At 44.5% G+C, this 27,527-nt stretch overlaps 1 pseudogene; it reads left to right on the plus strand.

Annotated features, from left to right (window-relative positions):
• The first annotated feature begins 8,960 nt into the window (after positions 1-8,960).
• LOC110291898 (large ribosomal subunit protein P2 pseudogene) lies at positions 8,961-19,060 on the plus strand (annotated as a pseudogene).
• The last annotated feature ends 8,467 nt before the right edge of the window (positions 19,061-27,527 follow it).

The raw sequence follows: 27,527 nt of genomic DNA on the forward strand, positions 1-27,527 counted from the left end.
TTCATATATGTAGCCCTTGATTCACCCTGAATAACGTATATGGGAACAAGCTCTTTTGTTGATGATCGATCATCTAAGTCTAAAAGAGCTGTAACTCTGAAATCTGCGGTAGAGACCTCCATCCCCCCTCTCTCCGTCCCCCCCACCCCCCGCATTCACTGCGTATGGAGAGACCCTGTGACCCACACGATCCAAACTTCGCACCATCCTTTTCCACCGGGTGTGTATCAGGGCCAGGACACCACAAGAGAAGAAGCAGAAGAAGGGGGAAACCCACCACATTTTGGTATTAGAGTAATACTAGCCTCCTAAAACAAGTTTGGCAGCACCTTCTCTTTCTAGGTCATGGGATAGTATGAAGAATATTGGTGCCCTTCCTCTTAACATTTGGTAGAATTCAGCAGTGAATCTATCTGATCCTCAGGTTTGCTTTGGTTAGGATTTTCCCACTACTGTTTCAATCTCATTGACTGTTTATGATCTGTTTAGGCCAGCAGTTCTCAACCTGCGGGTCTGTGTGTGTCACGATCCTTTGGGGAGGTTGAACAACCCTTTCACATGGTCCCATACCAGGTATGCTACATATCAGATATTTACACTACAATTTATAACAGTAGCCAGGCAATGGTGGCAAACCCTTTTAGTCCCAGCATTTGAGAGACTGAGGCAGACAGATCTCTGTGAGTTTGAGGCCAGGTTGAAGTACAGAGAGCCAGGTGTGGTGGCACACGCCTTTAATCCCAGCACTTGGGAGGCAGAGGCAGGCAGATTTCTGAGTTAGAGGCCAGCCTGGTCTACAGAGTGAGTTCCAGGACAGCCAGGGATACACAGAGAAACCCTGTCTCAGGAGGAAAAAAAAAAAAAAGTACAAAGTGAGTTCCAGAACAGAACAGCCAGGGCTACACAGAGAAAACCCTATCTCAAAAAAACAAAACAAATAGAAAAAGAAAAAAATGAAGAAAAAAAAGTTCATAACAGTAGCAAAATTGGTTGGGGGCCACCCCACCCGAACTGTGTTAAAGGGCTGCAAGCATTAGAAAGACTGAGAACTGGTTCAGGCTGTTTATACTCACTTGATTTAACTTTGGCAGGTCATGTTTGGCTACAAATGTATCTACTTCTGGGTTTCCCAGTGTTTTAGAACCTAAGTTTCCAAAGGTCAGTGGTGAGGTGGTGATGCTGTAGTTGTTATGAGCATCTAACAGCCGTTCTTTGGTCTTTTCCTTTTCTCTTGTTTATTGTCTTTGTGTCTCATCCCGTCGCTCTGGATGGCTTTGGGACTTGCTGTTTAAACCAGGCTGGCCTTGAACTTTAAAGATCTGCCTATTTTTGTCTTCTGAGTAGAGGGATTAAAAGCACATGCCACTGTGACCAGCTATTTTCTTTTCTAAACAACATTTACTTATTTATTCATTTATTGTCTGGGTGCATGTGCCACAGGGAGCGTGCAGGGGTCAAAGGACAACTTGCAGGAGTCAGTTCTCTCCTTCCACCATTCCAACAGACCGGTTCCAGGCTTTGAACTCTGGTAGTCAGGCTTTGCAGCAAGCACCCTTACCTTACTGAGCTGTTTCACTGACCCCCACCCTGCCTTCATCTCAATTTTTACTAATTTATGCATCCTCTAGCTTTTTTGGTTAGTTCAGCTTAGGTTTGTCAACTTTCTTTCTTTCTTTCTTTCTTTTTAAGAACTATACATTGTTCTTTCAAAATCTGATCATTAATTTCTACTATGGTACAGTCTTTCTTTCTTTCCATCTACTGCTTTTGAGTTTAGATTGTTCTTGTTTTTCTAAAACCTTGACATTATGTAAGTTATAGCCTTGAGACCCGTTATGTTATTTATATGAGATCTTTCCAATTTATTTGTGGGGGTTTTTTGAGGGGGGGTTGAAACAGGATCATATTTAATAGTTCTAGGTATTCTGTAATTCACCACGTAGACCAGGCTGACTTTGAATTTGTGTGGGTCTTGCCTCTGCTGGGATCCCAGGTGTGTACCACCATTCTAGATTCTTTCTGATAATTATTGCTTGAGGTAATTTTTAAGGCAGGCTTTTGAGGCTAGGGCTAACTTCAAACTCATCTGTAGTTGAAAGTGACTCAACTCACCAATTCTGGGGTTACAGGTGTAAACCATTGTAAGCTTAGATTTTTCATTTTTTTTTTTTTTTTCGAGACAGGGTTTCTCTTTATAGCTCTGGCTGTCCTGGAGCTCACTTTGTAGACCAGGCTGGCCTCGAACTCAGAAATCCACCTGCCTCTGCCTCCCGAGTGCTGGGATTAAAGGCGTGCGCCACCACGCCCGGCTAGCTTAGATTTTTCAAAACCTACTTTATTTAGGTTTCTTACGTGCTTCAACCTCCCTTCTAACCCATGGGCCAGAGGTAGGGCCAAATGAAGGTTAATAGGAAAGGGTTTTGTAGACCTGTTTAGAAGTCGTTCCTTGAGGGTGATTCCAGCCTTGTTGTCAGGATATCAGCAATCCGGTGCAATAGCCAACACCAAACATGAATCAGTAGCGGTGGCGGCAAGATCCAGCAAGAGACAGCAAGGTTCTGCCAGATCAGTGTGAGTCAGCGGAAGTGGCCAGAATCAGCTTGAATCCCACGACAAGTTCTTAGGAGCACTTTTCTCTGTGAAATGAAGACCAGCAAGGGCCAGCAAAGACCAACGAAGACCAGTGAAGACCAGAGAAGCCTTCCATGGCATAAAAGAGCCTCCTCTCACTGTTTGTGGGGTTCCATTTATATTCCTTCTAGACATCACGTGCCCTCTCAAGTGTCTGTCATTTAGCAAAACATCACATGTCCTCTCACAAGACAGCTTCGAGCAAAACATGTGACACAACTGAGTCGAGAGGAAACCAGACCTTTCCAACTTCTAGCCACTATTGTTCCAAGTTCCACTGCTGCACACCAGGCTGGAAAGGATGAATCGGAGCTGGAATGGGTAGAGATCTCAGTCTGTCTGTTTAAGGCAGAAAGCCTTCTCCCAGGCTTTCAATGTTACAGCTCTTCTAGACAGTATTCTGTGAAACAGCAACTCTTTATATGGGGCAGGGGCCAGGTAACAAGGGCTATAGAAACCTTGGGGAGTGGATAGAAATTTTTCAAGGAGAGTGTACATTATTGGCTGAGATGCTACGTTTCCTTTCTTCGCATGAGGAGGAATCTCAGGTGCTTAAACCTCAAATTTGTCCAAAAGGCCATGTGACTTTCCCAAGAAGGTTGGAGGCATGCCCTGGGGGATGCAGACCAAGAATAGGGAGGGAGTGATCCTTACTCCTGCTGCTCTCAAGGTGAGATTTTTCAGGGTTTTGGGTGCTTCTTGACCTCACTATTTGTCTTAGTTAAAGTTTTATTGCTGTGAAGAGACACCATGATGAAGGCACCTATTTTAAATGAAACTATTTAATTGGGGCTAGGTTACAGTTTCAGAGACTCAGTCCATTATCATCATGGTAGGAAGCATGGCATTGTGCTGGCAGACTTGGTGCTAGAGGACCTGAGAGTTTTACATCCAAAGGCAGCCAAGAGGGGACTCTCTCTTCCACACTGGGCAGAGCTTGGGCACAAGGAACCCTCCAAGTTCACCTACACAGTGGTATACTTCTTCCATCAAAGACCCACCTATTCCAACAAGACCACATCTCCTAATAGTGCCACTTCCCATAGACCAAACACCACACTCTTTTTTTTAAATAAATTAATTATTATTAATTATTATTTATTATTATTTTTTATTATTATCTTAAGTACACTGTAGCTGTCTTCCAACACTGCAGAAGTGGGATCAGGATCAGAGCTCATTACAGATGGCTGTGAGCCACCATGTGGTTGCTGGGATTTGAACTCAGGACCTTCAGAAGAGCACTCAGTGCTCTTAACTGCTGAGCCACCTCTCCAGCCCCAAACACCACACTCTTGTTTCAGGCTTGTCTCCCAGGTTGCATTTGTCCCACAAGCCACCAGTGATGATTTATATGTGTTCAGCCCAGGGAGTGGCACTATTAGAAGGTGTGGCCTTGTTGGAATAGGTGTGTCATTGTGGGTGTGGGCTTATAACCCTCATCCTAGCTGCCTTGAAGTCAGTATTCTGCTAGCAGTCTTCAGTTGAAGGTGCAGAACTCTCAGCTCTGCCCATTCCACGCCTGCCTGGATGCTGCCATGTTCTCGCCCTCATGATACTGAACTGAATCTCTGAGCCTGTAAGCCAGCCCCAATTAAATGTTGTCCTTATAAAAGTTGCCTTGGTCTTGGTGTCTCTTGACAGCAGCAGCAAAACCCTAAGACAACTGTGTCGGTTAGTTGTAACTGACAGCTTGACCCAGTCTAGAGTACCCTGGAAAGAGAGTCTTGATGAGAAACTAGCTCAGGATGACCTGGGGACATGTCTGGAGGGCTTTGTCTAGATTGTTAGTGATGGAGGAGGATCCACCCCGAACACTGGTGATGCTACATGATGGATGGGCTTTGCACTTTGGAAGAGTGAAGACGTAGCTGAGCATAAGCAGGCCTAAGCCAGCAAACAAGAACCCGTGAGCTTAACGTCTCTGCCCTGGATGTGGTCCTGATGGTTGGAATTCCTGCTAATTCCCTGTACAAGCCAGGAAGCACCATTTGCTCTTCTTCTCCCAACCCTGCCTGCAAAGAAAAAATTCCAGGCTAACACATCCTCTCTCCCAGGGGCTCAGGGCTCTTGACTTCACTGACCTGCACCTATGAACTCGACCAAGAGCTGCCTTTCTTTGTTGTTGTTGTTGTTGTTGTTTTTCAAGACAGGGTTTCTCTGTATAGTCCTGACTGTCCTGGAACTCACTTTGTAGACCAGGCTTGGCCTTGAACTCAGAAATCCGCCTGCCTCTGCCTCCTGAGTGCCGGGATTAAGGGTGTGCGCCACCACGCCCGGCTAAGAGCTGCCTTTTGATACACCTGCCTTTATACTTTTGATTTGGCTTGAATTGCTTCATTTCATCAGCAGAGAAACCTATTAGTGACTGAGCTTCTGTCTTGACTCTTTGGACATGATGGACCTGGAATTTTCAGTCAAATAAGGCTTCCTCTCTGAAGCTACTTTTGGCCAGGATGCTTCATCACAAGAACGGCAACGAAACTGAAATAGTTTAAGCAGTACCGAGGCTCAAACCTGGGGCTCTATGCAGGTCAGTTAAATACTCAACCAACCAAGTCCCATCCTCAGCCCATCTTTCTGTCTTTTATTTTGTTAATTTGTTCTCTGTCTCCTTCTCTCTCCCTCTCCTCCCCCTCCTGCCCCCCCCCCCCCGTGTGTGTGTGTGTGTGTGTGTGTGTGTGTGTGTGTAAGCTTGAGGGCGGACAATTTTGCAAGTCAATTCTCTCCTCTCTTGTGGGTTCAAGTGTAGGGGTGAGAGGAAAGAAGTCAGGAGCTTGGTCTGAATAAGAATGGCCTCCATAGGGTCATGTATTTCAATGCCTGGTCACCAAGGTGTGAAACCTTAAGAAAGGATTAGACAGATTAGGAGCTGTGGCCTACTCTGAGGATGTGTCTCCTGGGGTGGGCTTTTCAGGTTTTGAAAATCCTACCCAGCCAGCATCCTTCCCTTCCCTCTCCCTCTTAACACCCCCCCACCCCCACCCCCACCCCCACCCCTGTCTCCTTGACCACCCCCACCACCACCACCCCCCACCCCCCGCCCCTTCTCTTTGCACCTGTCAAGCTCAGTGCCCTATGGACTAAACCTCTGACAGTGCAAGCAAGCCCCTAATTAAATGCTTTCTTTTTATATGAGTTGTCTTGGTCATGCTTCATAGGATAGAACAAAGACTATGACATCCACTGAGCCACCTTGCAGGTTTTGGGGTTTTTGCAGATGCATCCCCTCCATGCAGCTGTAGATGGCCTGGAACTCCCAAAGTTCCACCTGCCTCTGCCCCCTGAATGCTGGGTGAGATTAAAGCCTATTGTGTGAATATCCTCAGAAATCAAAACATCCCATCCTTCCAGGGAGCACCTTAACCCTGGAGGTAAACAATTCTTTAAAATGGCTTCAAGAACTCCCTGAAACTGACCAGACTCACTAGGCCCTGCCCTGCCCTGCCAGAGGAAAGAATAAAGACATCGTGTCCCTCTCAGACTTGGCAGCTGCCAAGAAGACTCAAGAGAAGAACAGCTGCAGAGAAGACTCAAACAAAATGAGCTGCCTGGAAGAGACTTGGACCAACTGTGGCACCTGAGCTGCTGTAGACCATACAGTATGCTCCAGGCTACCAGCTCTGTGAGCTGTCACCATGCTGGGGTGGGCAGCTGTAAAAAAACACCAATAAAATTCATTGGTTCACCAAGCTGGACTCCGGTAGTATCTGTATTTTGTCTGACCTGGGCTCCCTAGATGTCTTGTTGCTTCTCCCCAGGAAAGTTTGGCACAGAACAAAGCTGTGGTCCACAAGGTCCAGCATCCCTTTTTGAGATTGTGTGTGTGTGTGTGTGTGTGTGTGTGTGTGTGTGTGTGTGTATGATTGTTTTGCTTGATTCCTGCAAAGGCCAGAAGAGGACATGAGATTTCCTGGAACTGAGTTACAGACTATTGTGAGCTGCCATGTAGGTGCCAGGACCTGAATCAGGGTCTTCTGAATGAGGCCAGTACTCTTTTTTGTTTGTTTGTTTGTTTTGTTTTGTTTTGTTTGAGACAGGGTTTCTCTGTGTGGCCCTGGCTGTCCTGGAACTCACTCTGTAGACCAGGCTGGCCTAGAAATCAGAAATCTGCCTGTCTCTGCCTCCCAAGTGCTGGGATTAAAGGCCTGCACCACCACTGCCGGGCTAGGCCAGTGTTCTTAACCTCTGAGCCACTCCCCAGAGCCCCCATCAGTGTTTCTATTGAGTACTTAGCTACAAGTCTTTGCTCATAGAATTCCCTTAGCTTTGTCCTGAAGATTCTAGTTATGTCTTAATTACCATTTGATTTTAGGGATTTTAAAATTTTCCTTTCTGAGCCGGGTGTGGTGGCACACGCCTAGAATCCCAGCACTCAGGAGGCAGAGGTAGGAAGATTTCTGAGTTCGAGGCCAGCCTGGTCTACAAAGTGAGTTCCAGGACAGCCAGAGCTATACAGAGAAACCCTGTCTTGGAAAAAAAAAAAAAGTATGTTGATAGCTGGCATGGTGGGGACACACATTTAATCCCAGCACTCAGGAGACAGAGGCAAGGCCAGTTTGATCTACATAGCGGGTTTCAGGTCATCCACAGCTACATAGAGAGATTGTGTCTAAAAACAAAACAAACAAACAAACAAACAAACAAACCACTCTTCTTGGGCTGGAGAGATTGCTGGGTAGTTAAAAGTACATTCCAGGCTGCTCTGGCAGAGGACCCAAGTTCAGATCCCAACACCCCCATCACATGCCTCACAACCATCTGTAGCCCCAGGGTCTAAGCACTGGATACCCTTTTCTGGCCTCTGTGGGGCACATGAGTAAACCTAGACAGTAACTATGCTTTCAACCTAAGGTGCTTGAGGAAGCGCTGGAGTTTTGCTTCCTGTTGGTTTACTGAACTCTGATCAGATCTACTCAAGAAATTGTTTTCGATTTTTTTGAATGTAGTAAGAACTTATTGGTGGCCTAGGATATGACATGTTTTAGAGAATATTCCATGGACTACTTAGAAAAACATGTATCACCTGTCTATTGGATGAAATGTGTGTGTGTGTGTTACATTTAATACATGGTATCCTCTCTTTCTCTCTCTCTCTCTCTCTCTCTCTCTCTCTCTCTCTCTCTCTCTCCCTCTCCCTCTCTCCCCCCATGACAAGTTTTTTAAGTTTTTCTGTATAGCCCTGGCTCTCCTGGAACTTGCTTTATAAACCAGGCTGGCCGTGAACTCACAGAGATCTGCCTACCTCTCTCTCTGGGATTAAAGGTATGTGCTACCTACCATGCTATGACTGGCTCATTTAACATTTTTTTTTTAATGTTCTAAAGTTTATGGAATTTAGTTTGGATGGATGGCCTCTGTAATGATGGGACTAAGGTACCAAACTCATCTATCCTAACTATATCAGGACCTGTCTGGCATTTTATGCCTATTGAGATTTGTAAAACCTCAAGCCCCCAGGCCTGGATAGATGGCTCAGCAGTTGGACACCTGATAAATTGTTGCTCTTGCCAATTTTGGAGTTCTGTTCCCAGCAGCCGCAGTGGGCAGGTACAACTGCCTGTAACTCCAGCTCTATGGGGTCTGAACAGATTTGCAATGCCTTTCTGTTTATCATGGCTCCTTCTTGGGCTGGGTCACCTTGTCATAGCCCAGAGGACATGGGCACTGTGCTCAAGCTCATTTTTTAAGAACATTTTTGATGTTTGAATATAGCATTTTGTCAACATTGTCTTTTATCTCTGATACTCTCTTTTCGGCATAGTCAAGTCAATTGATGATATTTTCCACTGTGTTTTTTTATATATATATTTGAGTCGTTGAGTTTTTATTTTCCCACATTTCCATTTGAGTTTCAAAAACAAAACAAAACAAAAAAACCCAATAGCCTTGCTTTCTTTCATATTGCCAACTTTTTCATATGAAATACTTTTTTTTTTTTTTTGGTTTGTTTTTTTGGTTTTTTTCGTGACAGGGTTTTCTCTGTGTAGCCCTAGCTGTCCTGGAACTCACTCTGTAGACCAGGCTGGCCTCAAACTCAGAAATCTGCCTGCCTCTGCCTCCCAAGTGCTGGGATTAAAGGCGTGTGCCACCACCGCTCGGGCATATGAAATACTTCTGTTGAAAATATATATTTATGGAGAGATGGCACAGTGGTTAAGAGCACTGACTACTCTTCCAGAGGTCCTGGGTTCAATTCCCAGCAACCACATGGTGGCTCACAACCATCTGTAATGGGATCCGATGCCCTCTTCTGGTATTTCTGAAGACAACTATAATGTATACATATACATAAATAAATAAATCATATATACACACACACATATATACATACATATATGTTGGCTGCATGTGTGTATGTTTTATATATGGCATATATACGCAGGCTGCATATATATTCATCTATATGTATATATGCATGTGTGTGTTTGTGTGTCTGTGTGTATATATATATATGTTTGTGTGTGTGTGTGTGTGTGTAATTTGTAGGGTGACTTGGAACTCACAATGTCACTGAGGCAAGCCTTTAATGTTCAGTCTTCTTTACCCTCCTGAGTAGCTGGGATTTCAGCAGCAGTTAGTCATCAGCCTGTGGGTAGAGACCCTTTGGGGCTGCCTATCAGATATCCTGAATATCAGTTATGATCATAACAGTGGCAAATTACAGCTATGAATAACAATAAAATAATTTTAATTTTACAGTTGGGAGTCACCACAACACGGGGAACTGTATTAAAGGGTCACAGCCTTAGGAAGGTTGTGAGCCACTGGATGACAGGCTTGTGCCACTGGGGACAGCAATTGGCTTGTTTTCTGTCTATTTCTTCCAAATGCCTTTTATTTCCCCTCCTGATTTGCTTTTATTGTCCTTACGGTGAAGACTTTTCTTAAATGAGCATTTGTCCTGTTGTATTTGAAGAACGAGGTGCTTAGAAGCTGCTCAGAAGCCCAGTGTGGTGTGAGCCTCACTTCCTGGCCTGGCGAGCCTTGCCCAAAGAGAGGCCTGTTCTTTGCTCCACTTCCTGAGTGACTCTAACTCTTGGAATGTTCTGACTGATAAGAGTGTCTGTTTACCTGGGGGCCTCGAGCTGTGCCTGATAGTCTGTGCTAACAATGTGCTTTGTGGTGGACACTTGGAGCCTGCAGTATCAGCTCATGCTCAGGAGGGCCTGGAGCGACGGCCGCACCATCTGTGTCTCTGTGATCAAGCCCCAGTGAGAGAAAAATTTAAATACCAGGGTTTAGGTGAGTTCCCTGCCTGGAAGCAAACCACCTGCTGTGTTAGATACCATAGCAGCTGGACAGAACTGCACAGGAACTCTTCCGTTGTGGGAGGACAAAAAGATGCTCTACACTTAAAACATGGTACTGCGTGAATGCCTCTATTCTTCTTCTTCTTCTTTTATTTATTACTATTTATACAAGTACACTGCAGCTGTCTTCTGACACACACAAGAAGAGTGCATCGGATCCCATGACAGATGGTTGTGAGCCACCATGTGGGTGTTAGGATTTGAACTCAGGACCTCTGGAAGAGCAGTCAGTGCTCTTAACCTCTGAGCTATCTCTCCAGCCCACATGCCTCCTTTCTTAGTTATTTAATCTGCAGCCTTTGTTTTTTTTTTAATAAGTTAGTATATATAACCTGAATATAACTGCTTTCAGTGGGTGCTGTGAGTGCCAGCAGGTAGACTATCAGTTGTCAGATTCCATGATTATTATCTCTCTCGTAGATTGCTTGCCCAAGATGACTGCTATTTGTATACTTGGGTAGCTTGTAGAGATACTCACTTACCTGGGAACCAGAAACCACACAAAAGAGCTTAGAAGAGCCTTCCCCTTGTTGAGTCTTCACATAAGACTGCAATCCTGGAGGGAAATTTGACCTAAATCTCCTAAGAAACCGTGAGCCACCCATCTTAGCCATGCCCACAATAATGAAGGGTTGTTGTTTTAAGACCCTATTTTCCTTTAATTACATTTTTTAATTTTTAGGTTTTGTGCCTGTGCGTGTGAGTGCCATGGTGGATGTACGGAGGTTGTTAGAGGACAACTTTCTAGAATTGGTTCTATCCTTTTATCACATTAGGTTCCAATATCAGGTCGTCAGGCTTGGTGGCAAACACCTTTACCCACTGAGCCAAAGTTTCTACACTGCTGACAGAAGTTTGTTTATGCACTGACTCTGATATGAGGTGATCTGGTAGATCTACATATCAAGTGTAATGGTTTTCATCTGAGGACATTAAAGGGGGCATTCAGATTATCTTTTCTCTGGGCACAGTGACCTCAGTGATCCTGAGGCTGAGGCAGAAGGGTTGCCACGAGTCCCAGGGCATCCTGTGTTGTATACTATTTCAGTTTTTCAATAGAAGTCTTTTAGGGCATCATTTGAATACCACAGGTTGGTGTTATAAGGCAGGAGCATGCTTCTGAAGCCATTAGCCTGTGGTACTCATTCTTTTTCAGAAATCTAGATACCAAAGTTGTACTGTCCTTGTTTTTGTTTTGTTTTGTTGTTTTTTTAATTGGGAGACATTTCTTTTCAGAGTCCTCTGTCAGGTAAGTGAAAGGGAACAGATGGGACTATGAAATACGATGTATTTGAACTCCTAGGATTGATTGATTGATTGATTGATTGACTGATTTTTTTGAGGCAAAGTCTCACGTACTTCAAGCTGGCCTCAAGCTCAGCCTTGAGCTTCTGATTCTCCTGCTCTCACCTCCTGAGTGTGCACTACCATGACTGGTATATGCAGTGCTGGGTATCAAAACCCACAGCTTCATGCCTGCCTGACAAGCACGATCCCATATGGAGGTCAGAGAACAGCTTAGAGGAGTCAGTTCCACTTTTATGTAGGCCATAGGGATCAAACTCAGGTAAATACTGTTCCTCCATCTTGCTGGCCCTCAATTGCTTTTTTTTTTTTTTTTTTTTTTTTTTTGGTAGACCTAAACAATGTCCTGGAGAACAAATACTTGGATGCTTGAGTTCAAGGCCTAAAGCTAAAGAAAGAAGCCCAAACCCTTCATGGGTATCTGCATTGACATGTGTATATCCTCTACATACTTATATATGCTTTAAAATAAAAATTTTAGGTTTTTTGTTTTTTGAGAGACGCTTTCTCTGTGTAGCCCTGGCTGTTTTGGAGCTCACTTTGTAGACCAGGCTGGCCTCGAACTCAGAAATTCGCCTGCCTCTGCCTCCCAAGTGCTGGGATTAAAGGCATGCGCCACCACACCCAGCTAAAAATTTTAAAGTCAATAAGAAAATAAAGATAACCCTCTACAGAAATAAGAAAGAGAGGCAGAGGAGTGTGAAAATGGCTGACACAAATATGAAGTACCATTTAATATTGTTGGCAATGCAAGTAAAAACCTGAAGGACAGCCGGGCATGGTTCATATGCCTTTAATCCCAGCACTTGGGAGGCAGAAGCAGGTGGATTTCTGAGTTGGAGGCCAGCCTGGTCTACAGAGTGAGTTCCAGGACAACCAGAGCTACACAGAGAAACCCTGTCTTGAAAAACAAACAAACAAAAAAACAAAACACAAAACAAAACAAAAACCTGAAGGAGTTACAATACCTCTACATGATAAAGATGGTTGAGTTAATGTGCAGATAACAGAACACTGTCCTTCTAGACAATAGCCTGGCCTGGTGGTACATCCCTGGAACCCTAGCACTCAGAAGTAGAGGCAGAAGGATCAGGAGCTCAAGCCAGTCAAGGGCCAATGGCTAGGCTGCTGGGCTCCTTATGGCTGACCGTGAGCACTGTCTTGTCTACCCAGGACAAACACTGTACAAGTGTACTTGCTGCCAGATTGTTATCTTAATTGCATGTTTGCCGAATTTTGCTAAGTGTTCTAAGCAGTTGACCCTAATGGAACTATTTCACCCAGGGGATGTATATAGATAGTCCTTTATCCTGGGGCTTCAATGGGTGGCTGGAATGCTGTTCTCCAGATGGTCCTTCTGCATCCTGCAATCTAGACAACAGTAGGGAATAGGAGGAAGAGATTTGCAGTCTAGGTTCTTGCTTTCTTTCCCCAAGCCTAGAGCATTGATTCATTGGCTTTGTGCAGATGGGGAAACACAGCTGGTTGGAGGCAGAAAAAGGGCCTCCTGCCTGAGGCCATAAAGAACTCACATCCATTCCCACCCCCACCTGCCCACTCCCCAGGGCCTCTCCCTGCAACTGGACTGGGGTTGCCAGAGCTCCCTGAGAGGAAGAACAGACCCTACTCTGCAGTGATCAAGCCCCAGGGCACCTTGGCTACTAAGACCCAGGCTCTGCCAGTAAAATCTGCCTCTTTCTTCTTTTTGGCTAACTCAGAAGCCTGACCTTCTTGTTTAGCTTGTCTGTTCAGGATGAAGGAAATCGCCAAACTTCCTGTACCTGCAGACTTTCTCCCCTTCCCAGAAGGGCAGTGAAGACCAGGGCTAGCCATCCAAGCTGCACCTTACCCACCTGCCCCAGGGACAGCACTAGCTCACACCCAATGCTCCTGAACTGAAAGTTCCAGAAACCAGAGCTCTCCTACACACCTGCCCACAAGGCCAACCCTGGCACCACAGCATCTCAGCTTCCTTCTTTTCTTCATTTTGACTGGAGCTCCTTTTTCCAGCTGGGACTCTGAACTTCGTAGGGATGTGTAGACACCGTGGGTATTCAAAGACTGTGTGGATGTGTAGTTACTATATATTTGCAATTGGAATATTGGGGGGGGGTGCCTTTTTGGTTTGTTTGTTTGTTTGTTTGTTTGTTTCAAGACAGGGTTTCTCTGTGTAGCCCTGGCTGTCCTGGAACTCACTCTGTAGACCAGGCTGGCCTCGAACTCAGAAATTTGCCTGCCTCTGCCTTCTAAGTGCTGGAATTAAACCAAGTGCTGGGATTAAAGGCGCTCGCGCCACCAAGCCTGGCTCTGCCTCTGCCTCCTGAATGCTGGGAGTAAAGGTGTGCGACACTACCCTCCTTGCTGCCATAGGAAATATTAAAGATTTATCCAACTATCTGAAAAGAGGGAGGGGTGTCTGAGGATATAGATAGGCACACACATATAAAATGGATGAATCTTGAAACATATTTCAAAATAAAGCAATATAGATGGGGAATGATATTATATTTTAATTTTAAAAAGAAAAACTTAAAAGGAAGACAGGTGCCAGGTGGTGGTGCCAAACACCTTTAATCCCAGCACTGGGAAGGCAGAGGCAGGCAGATCTCAGAGATCAAGTCCAGCCTGGTCTACAGAATGAGTTCCAGGACAGCTGGGACTACAGAGAAACTCTGTCTCAAGAAACTATAAAATAAAAATAAAATAAGCTAGGGTATTTAGCTCAGTAGGAGAACACTTGTGTAGCATATATTAGGCCCCAGGTTCTATTTCTAGTCCTGTGAAAGTCAGTCAGTCTCTTCCTCCTTCTGTGAAGATGCATGAGATAAATACATGTGTGTCCCAAAGTAAGCAAAACTAACAACACATACATAGATTCTAAAATTATAAACTTTTTAAAAGGTGTGTGGTAATTTATCATTAGAGTGGGGCAGTGGTGGGAATCGGTGTAGGGACAGCAATTAGAAAGGCAAGTTTGCATTCCCTGCCTTGAATAATGCACTCTAAAATTATTGATTCGTAGGTAATTTATATTTTATGCATTTTTCTATATGCCTGCTATATTTAATAATTAAGAGGTTTATTTCTGTATGTTTACCTTCAATTGATCGATTGATAGATAGATAGATAGACAGACAGACAGACAGATAGGTAGATAATAAACTGACTGGGATTGAACGGGGAGCCTTGCTCATGTTAGGCCAACTTCCTGCCACTGAGTTGCACCCCTAGCTCTAGTGACATTTTCTCCTCTCTTGTGTTTTCTTGGGTTGAGACTGAATTTCACATAGCCTTGGCTGGCTTCAAATCATTATGGAGCTAAGGCTGCTTTGATATTCCGATCTGCCTGCCTCATCTCCTCAAAGTTGAAGTTATAGGGATATACCACCATGTCCCGCTCCTTCTGGTACTTCTAAAAGAGATGCTATCACTCCACTACAAAAGGATCCTGTCTCTAGTAACTGTATTTTTAAAGTTATGGCAGCAGTATGAAAGGAAAAGTATCCTTGATCTGCAATCAGTGCACACATTTACACATACTATTTGATGGGCAGATGAAAGTTTAACATGCATAGCTTTTCAGCACATAGTAATTGTTAGCATTTTTTCTAAACTCCAGCTCACAGTTACCTGGCAGGTATGCCTGACTCACTATAAAAAGGGCTGTTCGAGATGGCTTAGCGGGTAAGAGCACTGATTGCTCTTCCAGAGGTCCTAAGTTCAAATCCCAGCAACCACACAGTGGCTCACAACCACCTGTAATGAGATCTGATGCCCTCTTCTGATGGGTCTGAAGTCAGCTACAGTGTACTTATGTATAATAATAAATAAATCTTTGGGTCGGATCAAGCAGGGACCAAGCAAGCAGGGCTGAGTGGGATCCACCAGAGCGAGCAAAGTTGACTGGAGTGAGCAGAGGTCTTAAAAATTCAATTCCCAACAAACCACATGAAGGCTCACAACCATATGTGCAGCTACAGTGTACTCACATAATAAAATAAATAAATAAATCTTTTAAAATAAATAAATAAATAAACAAATAAACAAAGGGGCTGTTTGCCCCCTCTTCTCTCTTGCTCTTGCCTTCCTACTCCCACTCTATCCCCTCACCCCTTCCCCCCTCTCTCCAGGTGCTCATGGCTAGCCTCTACTTCTATATTCTCTCCCTCTCCCTCTCTCTCTCTCTCTCTCTCTCTCTCTCTCTCTCTCTCTCTCTCTCCCTCTTCTTCGTCTTCCTCTCCTCTCTTCCTTTCTCTGCCTCTACCACCCTCTTAAACTCCCCTCCCATGCCCTTAATAAGCTCTATTCTGTACTATACTGTTGTGTGACTTCCCCTCAGGGGGAAGGGATGCCTCGGCATGGGCCCGAGGAGGCACCCCCTACCCCTTCACCTCACCACACATTCACCCAAAACATATCCCTCTTCTCTCTTTTTTTAAAATTAGATATTTTCTTTATTCACATTTCAAATGTTATCGCCTTTCCTGGTTTCCTCTCCAAAAAACCCCTATTCCCTCCCTTCTTCTTTACCTTTTTCTAAACGCATCAGTAATTGTGTAAGATGATGGCCTTTGTTAAGATATCTCAAAGTAAATGTCTCACTATACTAGTTATTTTGCATGCACATGTATGTGGTCCCGTGCATGTCTCTCTGTGTGGAGATTACAGGGCAGGCCTTTGTTAAGACATCTCAAAGTAAATGTCTCACTATACTATACTACTTATTTTGCATGCACATGGATGTGGTCCCGTGCATGTCTCTCTGTGTGGAGATTACAGGGCAGCTTGTGAGGTTGCTACTCTCCGTTCACCTAGGGAGTCGTGGGAATTAAACCTGAGTCTTCAGGCTGGCAGCAGGCCAGCTCCCAGGCCCGGTTTCATTATGGCATTTCTCTTTCTTTCTTTCTTCCTTTCTTCCTTTCTTCATTTCTTCCTTTCTTCCTTCCTTCCTTCCTTGCTTTCTCTGCTTTCTTTCCTTTTTTCTCTGCTTTCTTTCTTTCTTTCTTTCTTTCTTTCTTTCTTTCTTTCTTTCTTTCTTTCTTTCTTTCTTTTTTATTAGATTTATTTATTATTATACATAAATACACTGTAGCTGACTTCAGACCAGAAGAGGGTGTCAGATCTCATTACAGGTGGTTGTGAGCCACCATGTGGTTGCTGGGATTTGAACTCAGGATCTTCGGAAGAGCAGTCAGTGCTTTTATCCACTGAGCCATCTCTCCAGCCCTCATTTATGGCATTTTCAAGCATGAATATAAAGTGCTTTGAACATACGCAGCCCTGTGTCCTCTCTTACTATCCATTTGTCCCCTCTCTACTTGGCTTAGTTTTCTAAATTCCTGGGGAGACGTGAACAACTGTCTACTCATTCCACTTAGGGAACTCACAATGGAACAGAGTACAGAGACCACTGAATTCCAACCTGGTGAACCAATGTTATGTGTTATGGGGTTACTTACAGGAGTGTGGGTGAGGGGTAATTTACAGGTGCATTGCCAAAGCCGACCCCAGCAAGGGTGACAGCTCATGAAAGCGGGGATCCTCGAGCTCACTGCACAGCCTGCTCAACAGGTTGAAGAGTGTCCTTTCTAGGTAGCTTAGTTGGTCTGAGCCTCTTCTAGACAACATTTGTGAGAATGTTTCTCAGTAGGCCTTACTGTTTAGATATGCTTGGGAAGAGAGGGGCCTAGTGAAGCTACTCGGTTTCAAGGACTTCCTGAAAGTATGGGATTGTTTAAGGAGCTTCTGCAGGCCTGAATATTTCACCTCCCCTTGAACATCCTGTTGCTTTGCCTTCCTGTAAACATCCTGTATCTTTACCAGCTCCCATGTATGTACAAACACACACATACATATATGTGTGTGTGTATGTATGTATGTATGTATATATGTGTACACAGATATATATATATATATATATATATATATATATAGATAGATAGATAGATAGATAGATAGATAGATATAAACACACACATATATTGCCAAGGAGATGGCTTAGTGGATAAAGATGTTCTTTGCCAAGCCTAGAAACCTAATTTCAATCTTTTGAGACCCACAAGATAGTTCCTACAAGTTGTCCTTTGGCTTCTACACATATGCTATGGCATGGTGCACATACACATGCACATACATAAATTTCTTAAAGATAACCATGAAATAAAATAATGTATCTATTGAGGACAGAAACCTTACTGTGGAGACAAAAACAAAAGAAAAACTCCCCACTCTAACAGTCAGACCTGACTGTTCAGAGCTGGGTTAAGTAACTTGTAATGGCTTAAGCAAACAGCTGGAGCTTAACTCCTAATGACCTCTGCTCCTGTATCAGTTACTGTTCTTTGCTGTGGGTGGTTCACGACAGGGCTTTTCTGTGTAGTCCTAACTGTCCTAGAACTGCCCTGTAGGAAGGAGTTTATCCTTACAGTCTGTAATACCAGGGACAGATTGAAGGCAAGGTGGCAGGCATGGTGGCAAGAACTGGAAGAGGAGAGTTCACATCGCAAACCCCAAGCACAGATGAGAGAGTGAGCCAGAAACAGTACAAGGTAATCAATCTCCAAGCCAGACCTCAGTGACAGACTTCTTCCAGCAGGGCTGCACACCACCCAACCTCCCCATGCAGTGCCACTAACTGGGAACCAAGGGCTCAAGGACTTAAGACTATGGGGACATCATTCAACCACCACACCACCTTACCCCAAATGGTCAGTCTCAGGAAAAACAAGTTGAGTTAGAGAATTTTTAACTGTTGGGCAGTGGTGGCGCACGCCTTTAATCCCAGCACTCAGGAGGCAGAATGCAGGTGGATTTCTGAGTTCAAGGCCAGCTTGGTCTACAGACTGAGTTCTCGGACAACCAGGATTACACAGAGAAATCCTATTTGGGTTGGGGAGGGGGCGTAGAAAAATTTGACCTAATAATAAAATAAGCAATTTGTCTATTTACATAAAGATGAATCGGCTGGCGAGATGGCTCAGTGGGTAAGAGCACTGACTGCTCTTCCAAAGGTCCTGAGTTCAAATCCCAGCAACCACATGGTGGCTCACAACCATCCGTAATGAGATCTGACGCCCTCTTCTGGTGTGTCTGAAGACAGCTACAGTGTACTTACATATAATAAATAAATAAATAAATAAATAAATCTTTAAAAAAAAAAGATGAATGACCCCTCATGAGTGACCCATGAGATAAAACAAAGTCACTTCTCCCAACTTATATAAAAGGGCCCATTCCCTCTCAGGGGTGCGATTCTCTTTCTCTGGAAGCTCTTCCACTATCGTTCTATGTACTGTGTATTTAAAACTTATATATCTCATACATGAGGCCTGGCTGCCATAGGCTCTATCAGCAGTTCACCCCGGGGGTGAAGGTGGGGGGTAACTCTTCTCCTGGCACCAAGGGTATCAAGACGATTGTAGACAGCATGGGCATCAAGGCAGATAATAACCATCTCAACAAGGTCATTAGTTAGCCGAGTAGAGAAACCAGTGAGGATATCATTGCCCAGCGTGTTGGCGAGCTCGCCAGTGTGCCGCAGGCGGGGCTGGGGCTCTCTGTGCTGCTCCAGGCTCTGCAGTTCCTGCAGCTGCTTCTGGTCCACTGCAGCAGAGGAGGAGTCTGAGGAATGAGATGATGATGTGGGATTTGCTTGTTTGATTAAACTCCTGCCCCTGCTCTCGCAAATAAAGCCTTCTTACGTATCTTGGCAAAAAGAAAAATATCTCTCTTTAACTGCACTCCTTGGGTTCTTCATTGCTGCTGCTGCAACACTTACCAAACACGAGAAACAGGAGAAGCTGATACCATAGTGACTGCTTCCCACAACTGGCTGCTTTACAAACGAGTCCCATAGCTTCTTTGCTTTGTAAGTTGAGAGTATAATTATGCATTTCTACACATTTTATAAATTCAATTTATGTAGATTTTAAAACATCGTATGTTTCTGTGGAAACTGTATAAATACCCAGAATTTTATTCGGGTAAATTTGCAAAGCTTGTGTATACTTTAATTCCAAGTTGCTTAGTTTTTAAGTGAGAGAAAATATTGTATATTTTGTGGTTTGCTTCCATAGCATACTATAAACTCTCTTGGCAACAAGCATTAATAATAAAATGGTCTAACAAACCCTGACATACTGGTATTTTCCTGGGAAAGATTGATCATGTAGCCAGCCATATTGGTTGGACTCTAAGGAGTCCCTTGTGCCTTGTTAGCTACCAGACTATTGAAACAATGGATCTCAAGAAATTGGCAATCGCGGGCAGGGAAAAGAAAGAAGATGAAACCTGGGGCTGGACAGTGGAGGAGCTGCCTCCCAGGAAGAGATTTCATACAGTTCTGACAACCCACCCTGGGTGGTAGCATTCCTTCTAGGCTCCGCCCCACAGTTACCTGGCAACGGGTTCCCCCTTCCTCTCTCCCCCTCCCCTCCCCCTCGTCTTCGTCCCCCCCCCCCCCTGCTTTTTTTTTTTTTTTTTTTTTGGTTTTTCAAGACAGGGTTTCTCTGTGTAGCCCTGGCTGTCCTGGAACTCACTCTGTAGACTAGGCTGGCCTGGAACTCAGAAATCCGCCTGCCTCTGCCTCCCGAGTGCTAGGATTAAAGGTGTGTGCCACCAAGCCCGGCCCCTCCCCCTCTCTTTCCGCCTCTCTCTTCCCCTCCCCTTCCATTTCCCTCTCACCTCTCTCTCCCTTCCCCTCTCCCCCTCCCTCTTTCTCACCTTTCCCCTCCCCCTCTCCTTTCCCCCTCTCAGTACCCCCTCGCTCTCCCTTCCCCTCCCCCTTCTCACCCTTCCCTCCTCTCCCCTCCCCCTCCCTTTCCCTCTCCCACCCCCTTCTTCCCCCTCCACCTTTTTTCTGTTTCTACTCCCTCAACTTCTCCATGCCCTAAATAAACTCTGTTCTGTACTATGTATGGCTGGTCTCTCAGTGGGTAGGGATGCCTCAGCATGGGCCTGCAGAGGCACCGCCTTCCATCTCACTAAACATGTCCCTGCTCTCTCTTTTTTGTAAAACACAAAAGTGAGTGGGCCTATACCTTGACCAGCCTGCTTAATTATACATAGCTCTTCCCAAACCTGCTGTCAGGACCCTAAAAATAGAGTGGGCATTCAACTGAACCTCTTTCTTTATTCTTCTTCCCAAAGTGTCCCCGCTGAGTCAACCTCCTTTCTGGGATTTTCTTTTTTTTTTTTTTTTTTTGGTTTTTCGAGACAGGGTTTCTCTGTGTAGCCCTGGCTGTCCTGGAACTCACTCTGTAGACCAGGCTGGCCTCGAACTCAGAAATTTGCCTGCCTCTGCCTTCTAAGTGCTGGAATTAAACCAAGTGCTGGGATTAAAGGCGCTCGCGCCACCAAGCCTGGCTCTGCCTCTGCCTCCTGAATGCTGGGAGTAAAGGTGTGCGACACTACCCTCCTTGCTGCCATAGGAAATATTAAAGATTTATCCAACTATCTGAAAAGAGGGAGGGGTGTCTGAGGATATAGATAGGCACACACATATAAAATGGATGAATCTTGAAACATATTTCAAAATAAAGCAATATAGATGGGGAATGATATTATATTTTAATTTTAAAAAGAAAAACTTAAAAGGAAGACAGGTGCCAGGTGGTGGTGCCAAACACCTTTAATCCCAGCACTGGGAAGGCAGAGGCAGGCAGATCTCAGAGATCAAGTCCAGCCTGGTCTACAGAATGAGTTCCAGGACAGCTGGGACTACAGAGAAACTCTGTCTCAAGAAACTATAAAATAAAAATAAAATAAGCTAGGGTATTTAGCTCAGTAGGAGAACACTTGTGTAGCATATATTAGGCCCCAGGTTCTATTTCTAGTCCTGTGAAAGTCAGTCAGTCTCTTCCTCCTTCTGTGAAGATGCATGAGATAAATACATGTGTGTCCCAAAGTAAGCAAAACTAACAACACATACATAGATTCTAAAATTATAAACTTTTTAAAAGGTGTGTGGTAATTTATCATTAGAGTGGGGCAGTGGTGGGAATCGGTGTAGGGACAGCAATTAGAAAGGCAAGTTTGCATTCCCTGCCTTGAATAATGCACTCTAAAATTATTGATTCGTAGGTAATTTATATTTTATGCATTTTTCTATATGCCTGCTATATTTAATAATTAAGAGGTTTATTTCTGTATGTTTACCTTCAATTGATCGATTGATAGATAGATAGATAGACAGACAGACAGACAGATAGGTAGATAATAAACTGACTGGGATTGAACGGGGAGCCTTGCTCATGTTAGGCCAACTTCCTGCCACTGAGTTGCACCCCTAGCTCTAGTGACATTTTCTCCTCTCTTGTGTTTTCTTGGGTTGAGACTGAATTTCACATAGCCTTGGCTGGCTTCAAATCATTATGGAGCTAAGGCTGCTTTGATATTCCGATCTGCCTGCCTCATCTCCTCAAAGTTGAAGTTATAGGGATATACCACCATGTCCCGCTCCTTCTGGTACTTCTAAAAGAGATGCTATCACTCCACTACAAAAGGATCCTGTCTCTAGTAACTGTATTTTTAAAGTTATGGCAGCAGTATGAAAGGAAAAGTATCCTTGATCTGCAATCAGTGCACACATTTACACATACTATTTGATGGGCAGATGAAAGTTTAACATGCATAGCTTTTCAGCACATAGTAATTGTTAGCATTTTTTCTAAACTCCAGCTCACAGTTACCTGGCAGGTATGCCTGACTCACTATAAAAAGGGCTGTTCGAGATGGCTTAGCGGGTAAGAGCACTGATTGCTCTTCCAGAGGTCCTAAGTTCAAATCCCAGCAACCACACAGTGGCTCACAACCACCTGTAATGAGATCTGATGCCCTCTTCTGATGGGTCTGAAGTCAGCTACAGTGTACTTATGTATAATAATAAATAAATCTTTGGGTCGGATCAAGCAGGGACCAAGCAAGCAGGGCTGAGTGGGATCCACCAGAGCGAGCAAAGTTGACTGGAGTGAGCAGAGGTCTTAAAAATTCAATTCCCAACAAACCACATGAAGGCTCACAACCATATGTGCAGCTACAGTGTACTCACATAATAAAATAAATAAATAAATCTTTTAAAATAAATAAATAAATAAACAAATAAACAAAGGGGCTGTTTGCCCCCTCTTCTCTCTTGCTCTTGCCTTCCTACTCCCACTCTATCCCCTCACCCCTTCCCCCCTCTCTCCAGGTGCTCATGGCTAGCCTCTACTTCTATATTCTCTCCCTCTCCCTCTCTCTCTCTCTCTCTCTCTCTCTCTCTCTCTCTCTCTCCCTCTTCTTCGTCTTCCTCTCCTCTCTTCCTTTCTCTGCCTCTACCACCCTCTTAAACTCCCCTCCCATGCCCTTAATAAGCTCTATTCTGTACTATACTGTTGTGTGACTTCCCCTCAGGGGGAAGGGATGCCTCGGCATGGGCCCGAGGAGGCACCCCCTACCCCTTCACCTCACCACACATTCACCCAAAACATATCCCTCTTCTCTCTTTTTTTAAAATTAGATATTTTCTTTATTCACATTTCAAATGTTATCGCCTTTCCTGGTTTCCTCTCCAAAAAACCCCTATTCCCTCCCTTCTTCTTTACCTTTTTCTAAACGCATCAGTAATTGTGTAAGATGATGGCCTTTGTTAAGATATCTCAAAGTAAATGTCTCACTATACTAGTTATTTTGCATGCACATGTATGTGGTCCCGTGCATGTCTCTCTGTGTGGAGATTACAGGGCAGGCCTTTGTTAAGACATCTCAAAGTAAATGTCTCACTATACTATACTACTTATTTTGCATGCACATGGATGTGGTCCCGTGCATGTCTCTCTGTGTGGAGATTACAGGGCAGCTTGTGAGGTTGCTACTCTCCGTTCACCTAGGGAGTCGTGGGAATTAAACCTGAGTCTTCAGGCTGGCAGCAGGCCAGCTCCCAGGCCCGGTTTCATTATGGCATTTCTCTTTCTTTCTTTCTTCCTTTCTTCCTTTCTTCATTTCTTCCTTTCTTCCTTCCTTCCTTCCTTGCTTTCTCTGCTTTCTTTCCTTTTTTCTCTGCTTTCTTTCTTTCTTTCTTTCTTTCTTTCTTTCTTTCTTTCTTTCTTTCTTTCTTTCTTTCTTTTTTATTAGATTTATTTATTATTATACATAAATACACTGTAGCTGACTTCAGACCAGAAGAGGGTGTCAGATCTCATTACAGGTGGTTGTGAGCCACCATGTGGTTGCTGGGATTTGAACTCAGGATCTTCGGAAGAGCAGTCAGTGCTTTTATCCACTGAGCCATCTCTCCAGCCCTCATTTATGGCATTTTCAAGCATGAATATAAAGTGCTTTGAACATACGCAGCCCTGTGTCCTCTCTTACTATCCATTTGTCCCCTCTCTACTTGGCTTAGTTTTCTAAATTCCTGGGGAGACGTGAACAACTGTCTACTCATTCCACTTAGGGAACTCACAATGGAACAGAGTACAGAGACCACTGAATTCCAACCTGGTGAACCAATGTTATGTGTTATGGGGTTACTTACAGGAGTGTGGGTGAGGGGTAATTTACAGGTGCATTGCCAAAGCCGACCCCAGCAAGGGTGACAGCTCATGAAAGCGGGGATCCTCGAGCTCACTGCACAGCCTGCTCAACAGGTTGAAGAGTGTCCTTTCTAGGTAGCTTAGTTGGTCTGAGCCTCTTCTAGACAACATTTGTGAGAATGTTTCTCAGTAGGCCTTACTGTTTAGATATGCTTGGGAAGAGAGGGGCCTAGTGAAGCTACTCGGTTTCAAGGACTTCCTGAAAGTATGGGATTGTTTAAGGAGCTTCTGCAGGCCTGAATATTTCACCTCCCCTTGAACATCCTGTTGCTTTGCCTTCCTGTAAACATCCTGTATCTTTACCAGCTCCCATGTATGTACAAACACACACATACATATATGTGTGTGTGTATGTATGTATGTATGTATATATGTGTACACAGATATATATATATATATATATATATATAGATAGATAGATAGATAGATAGATAGATAGATAGATATAAACACACACATATATTGCCAAGGAGATGGCTTAGTGGATAAAGATGTTCTTTGCCAAGCCTAGAAACCTAATTTCAATCTTTTGAGACCCACAAGATAGTTCCTACAAGTTGTCCTTTGGCTTCTACACATATGCTATGGCATGGTGCACATACACATGCACATACATAAATTTCTTAAAGATAACCATGAAATAAAATAATGTATCTATTGAGGACAGAAACCTTACTGTGGAGACAAAAACAAAAGAAAAACTCCCCACTCTAACAGTCAGACCTGACTGTTCAGAGCTGGGTTAAGTAACTTGTAATGGCTTAAGCAAACAGCTGGAGCTTAACTCCTAATGACCTCTGCTCCTGTATCAGTTACTGTTCTTTGCTGTGGGTGGTTCACGACAGGGCTTTTCTGTGTAGTCCTAACTGTCCTAGAACTGCCCTGTAGGAAGGAGTTTATCCTTACAGTCTGTAATACCAGGGACAGATTGAAGGCAAGGTGGCAGGCATGGTGGCAAGAACTGGAAGAGGAGAGTTCACATCGCAAACCCCAAGCACAGATGAGAGAGTGAGCCAGAAACAGTACAAGGTAATCAATCTCCAAGCCAGACCTCAGTGACAGACTTCTTCCAGCAGGGCTGCACACCACCCAACCTCCCCATGCAGTGCCACTAACTGGGAACCAAGGGCTCAAGGACTTAAGACTATGGGGACATCATTCAACCACCACACCACCTTACCCCAAATGGTCAGTCTCAGGAAAAACAAGTTGAGTTAGAGAATTTTTAACTGTTGGGCAGTGGTGGCGCACGCCTTTAATCCCAGCACTCAGGAGGCAGAATGCAGGTGGATTTCTGAGTTCAAGGCCAGCTTGGTCTACAGACTGAGTTCTCGGACAACCAGGATTACACAGAGAAATCCTATTTGGGTTGGGGAGGGGGCGTAGAAAAATTTGACCTAATAATAAAATAAGCAATTTGTCTATTTACATAAAGATGAATCGGCTGGCGAGATGGCTCAGTGGGTAAGAGCACTGACTGCTCTTCCAAAGGTCCTGAGTTCAAATCCCAGCAACCACATGGTGGCTCACAACCATCCGTAATGAGATCTGACGCCCTCTTCTGGTGTGTCTGAAGACAGCTACAGTGTACTTACATATAATAAATAAATAAATAAATAAATAAATCTTTAAAAAAAAAAGATGAATGACCCCTCATGAGTGACCCATGAGATAAAACAAAGTCACTTCTCCCAACTTATATAAAAGGGCCCATTCCCTCTCAGGGGTGCGATTCTCTTTCTCTGGAAGCTCTTCCACTATCGTTCTATGTACTGTGTATTTAAAACTTATATATCTCATACATGAGGCCTGGCTGCCATAGGCTCTATCAGCAGTTCACCCCGGGGGTGAAGGTGGGGGGTAACTCTTCTCCTGGCACCAAGGGTATCAAGACGATTGTAGACAGCATGGGCATCAAGGCAGATAATAACCATCTCAACAAGGTCATTAGTTAGCCGAGTAGAGAAACCAGTGAGGATATCATTGCCCAGCGTGTTGGCGAGCTCGCCAGTGTGCCGCAGGCGGGGCTGGGGCTCTCTGTGCTGCTCCAGGCTCTGCAGTTCCTGCAGCTGCTTCTGGTCCACTGCAGCAGAGGAGGAGTCTGAGGAATGAGATGATGATGTGGGATTTGCTTGTTTGATTAAACTCCTGCCCCTGCTCTCGCAAATAAAGCCTTCTTACGTATCTTGGCAAAAAGAAAAATATCTCTCTTTAACTGCACTCCTTGGGTTCTTCATTGCTGCTGCTGCAACACTTACCAAACACGAGAAACAGGAGAAGCTGATACCATAGTGACTGCTTCCCACAACTGGCTGCTTTACAAACGAGTCCCATAGCTTCTTTGCTTTGTAAGTTGAGAGTATAATTATGCATTTCTACACATTTTATAAATTCAATTTATGTAGATTTTAAAACATCGTATGTTTCTGTGGAAACTGTATAAATACCCAGAATTTTATTCGGGTAAATTTGCAAAGCTTGTGTATACTTTAATTCCAAGTTGCTTAGTTTTTAAGTGAGAGAAAATATTGTATATTTTGTGGTTTGCTTCCATAGCATACTATAAACTCTCTTGGCAACAAGCATTAATAATAAAATGGTCTAACAAACCCTGACATACTGGTATTTTCCTGGGAAAGATTGATCATGTAGCCAGCCATATTGGTTGGACTCTAAGGAGTCCCTTGTGCCTTGTTAGCTACCAGACTATTGAAACAATGGATCTCAAGAAATTGGCAATCGCGGGCAGGGAAAAGAAAGAAGATGAAACCTGGGGCTGGACAGTGGAGGAGCTGCCTCCCAGGAAGAGATTTCATACAGTTCTGACAACCCACCCTGGGTGGTAGCATTCCTTCTAGGCTCCGCCCCACAGTTACCTGGCAACGGGTTCCCCCTTCCTCTCTCCCCCTCCCCTCCCCCTCGTCTTCGTCCCCCCCCCCCCTGCTTTTTTTTTTTTTTTTTTTTTGGTTTTTCAAGACAGGGTTTCTCTGTGTAGCCCTGGCTGTCCTGGAACTCACTCTGTAGACTAGGCTGGCCTGGAACTCAGAAATCCGCCTGCCTCTGCCTCCCGAGTGCTAGGATTAAAGGTGTGTGCCACCAAGCCCGGCCCCTCCCCCTCTCTTTCCGCCTCTCTCTTCCCCTCCCCTTCCATTTCCCTCTCACCTCTCTCTCCCTTCCCCTCTCCCCCTCCCTCTTTCTCACCTTTCCCCTCCCCCTCTCCTTTCCCCCTCTCAGTACCCCCTCGCTCTCCCTTCCCCTCCCCCTTCTCACCCTTCCCTCCTCTCCCCTCCCCCTCCCTTTCCCTCTCCCACCCCCTTCTTCCCCCTCCACCTTTTTTCTGTTTCTACTCCCTCAACTTCTCCATGCCCTAAATAAACTCTGTTCTGTACTATGTATGGCTGGTCTCTCAGTGGGTAGGGATGCCTCAGCATGGGCCTGCAGAGGCACCGCCTTCCATCTCACTAAACATGTCCCTGCTCTCTCTTTTTTGTAAAACACAAAAGTGAGTGGGCCTATACCTTGACCAGCCTGCTTAATTATACATAGCTCTTCCCAAACCTGCTGTCAGGACCCTAAAAATAGAGTGGGCATTCAACTGAACCTCTTTCTTTATTCTTCTTCCCAAAGTGTCCCCGCTGAGTCAACCTCCTTTCTGGGATTTTCTTTTTTTTTTTTTTTTTTTTGGTTTTTCGAGACAGGGTTTCTCTGT

This window comes from Mus caroli, unplaced genomic scaffold (genome assembly GCF_978045245.1).
Source record: "Mus caroli unplaced genomic scaffold, Mus_caroli_1 scaffold_3, whole genome shotgun sequence".
Taxonomy (NCBI): domain Eukaryota; kingdom Metazoa; phylum Chordata; class Mammalia; order Rodentia; family Muridae; genus Mus; species Mus caroli.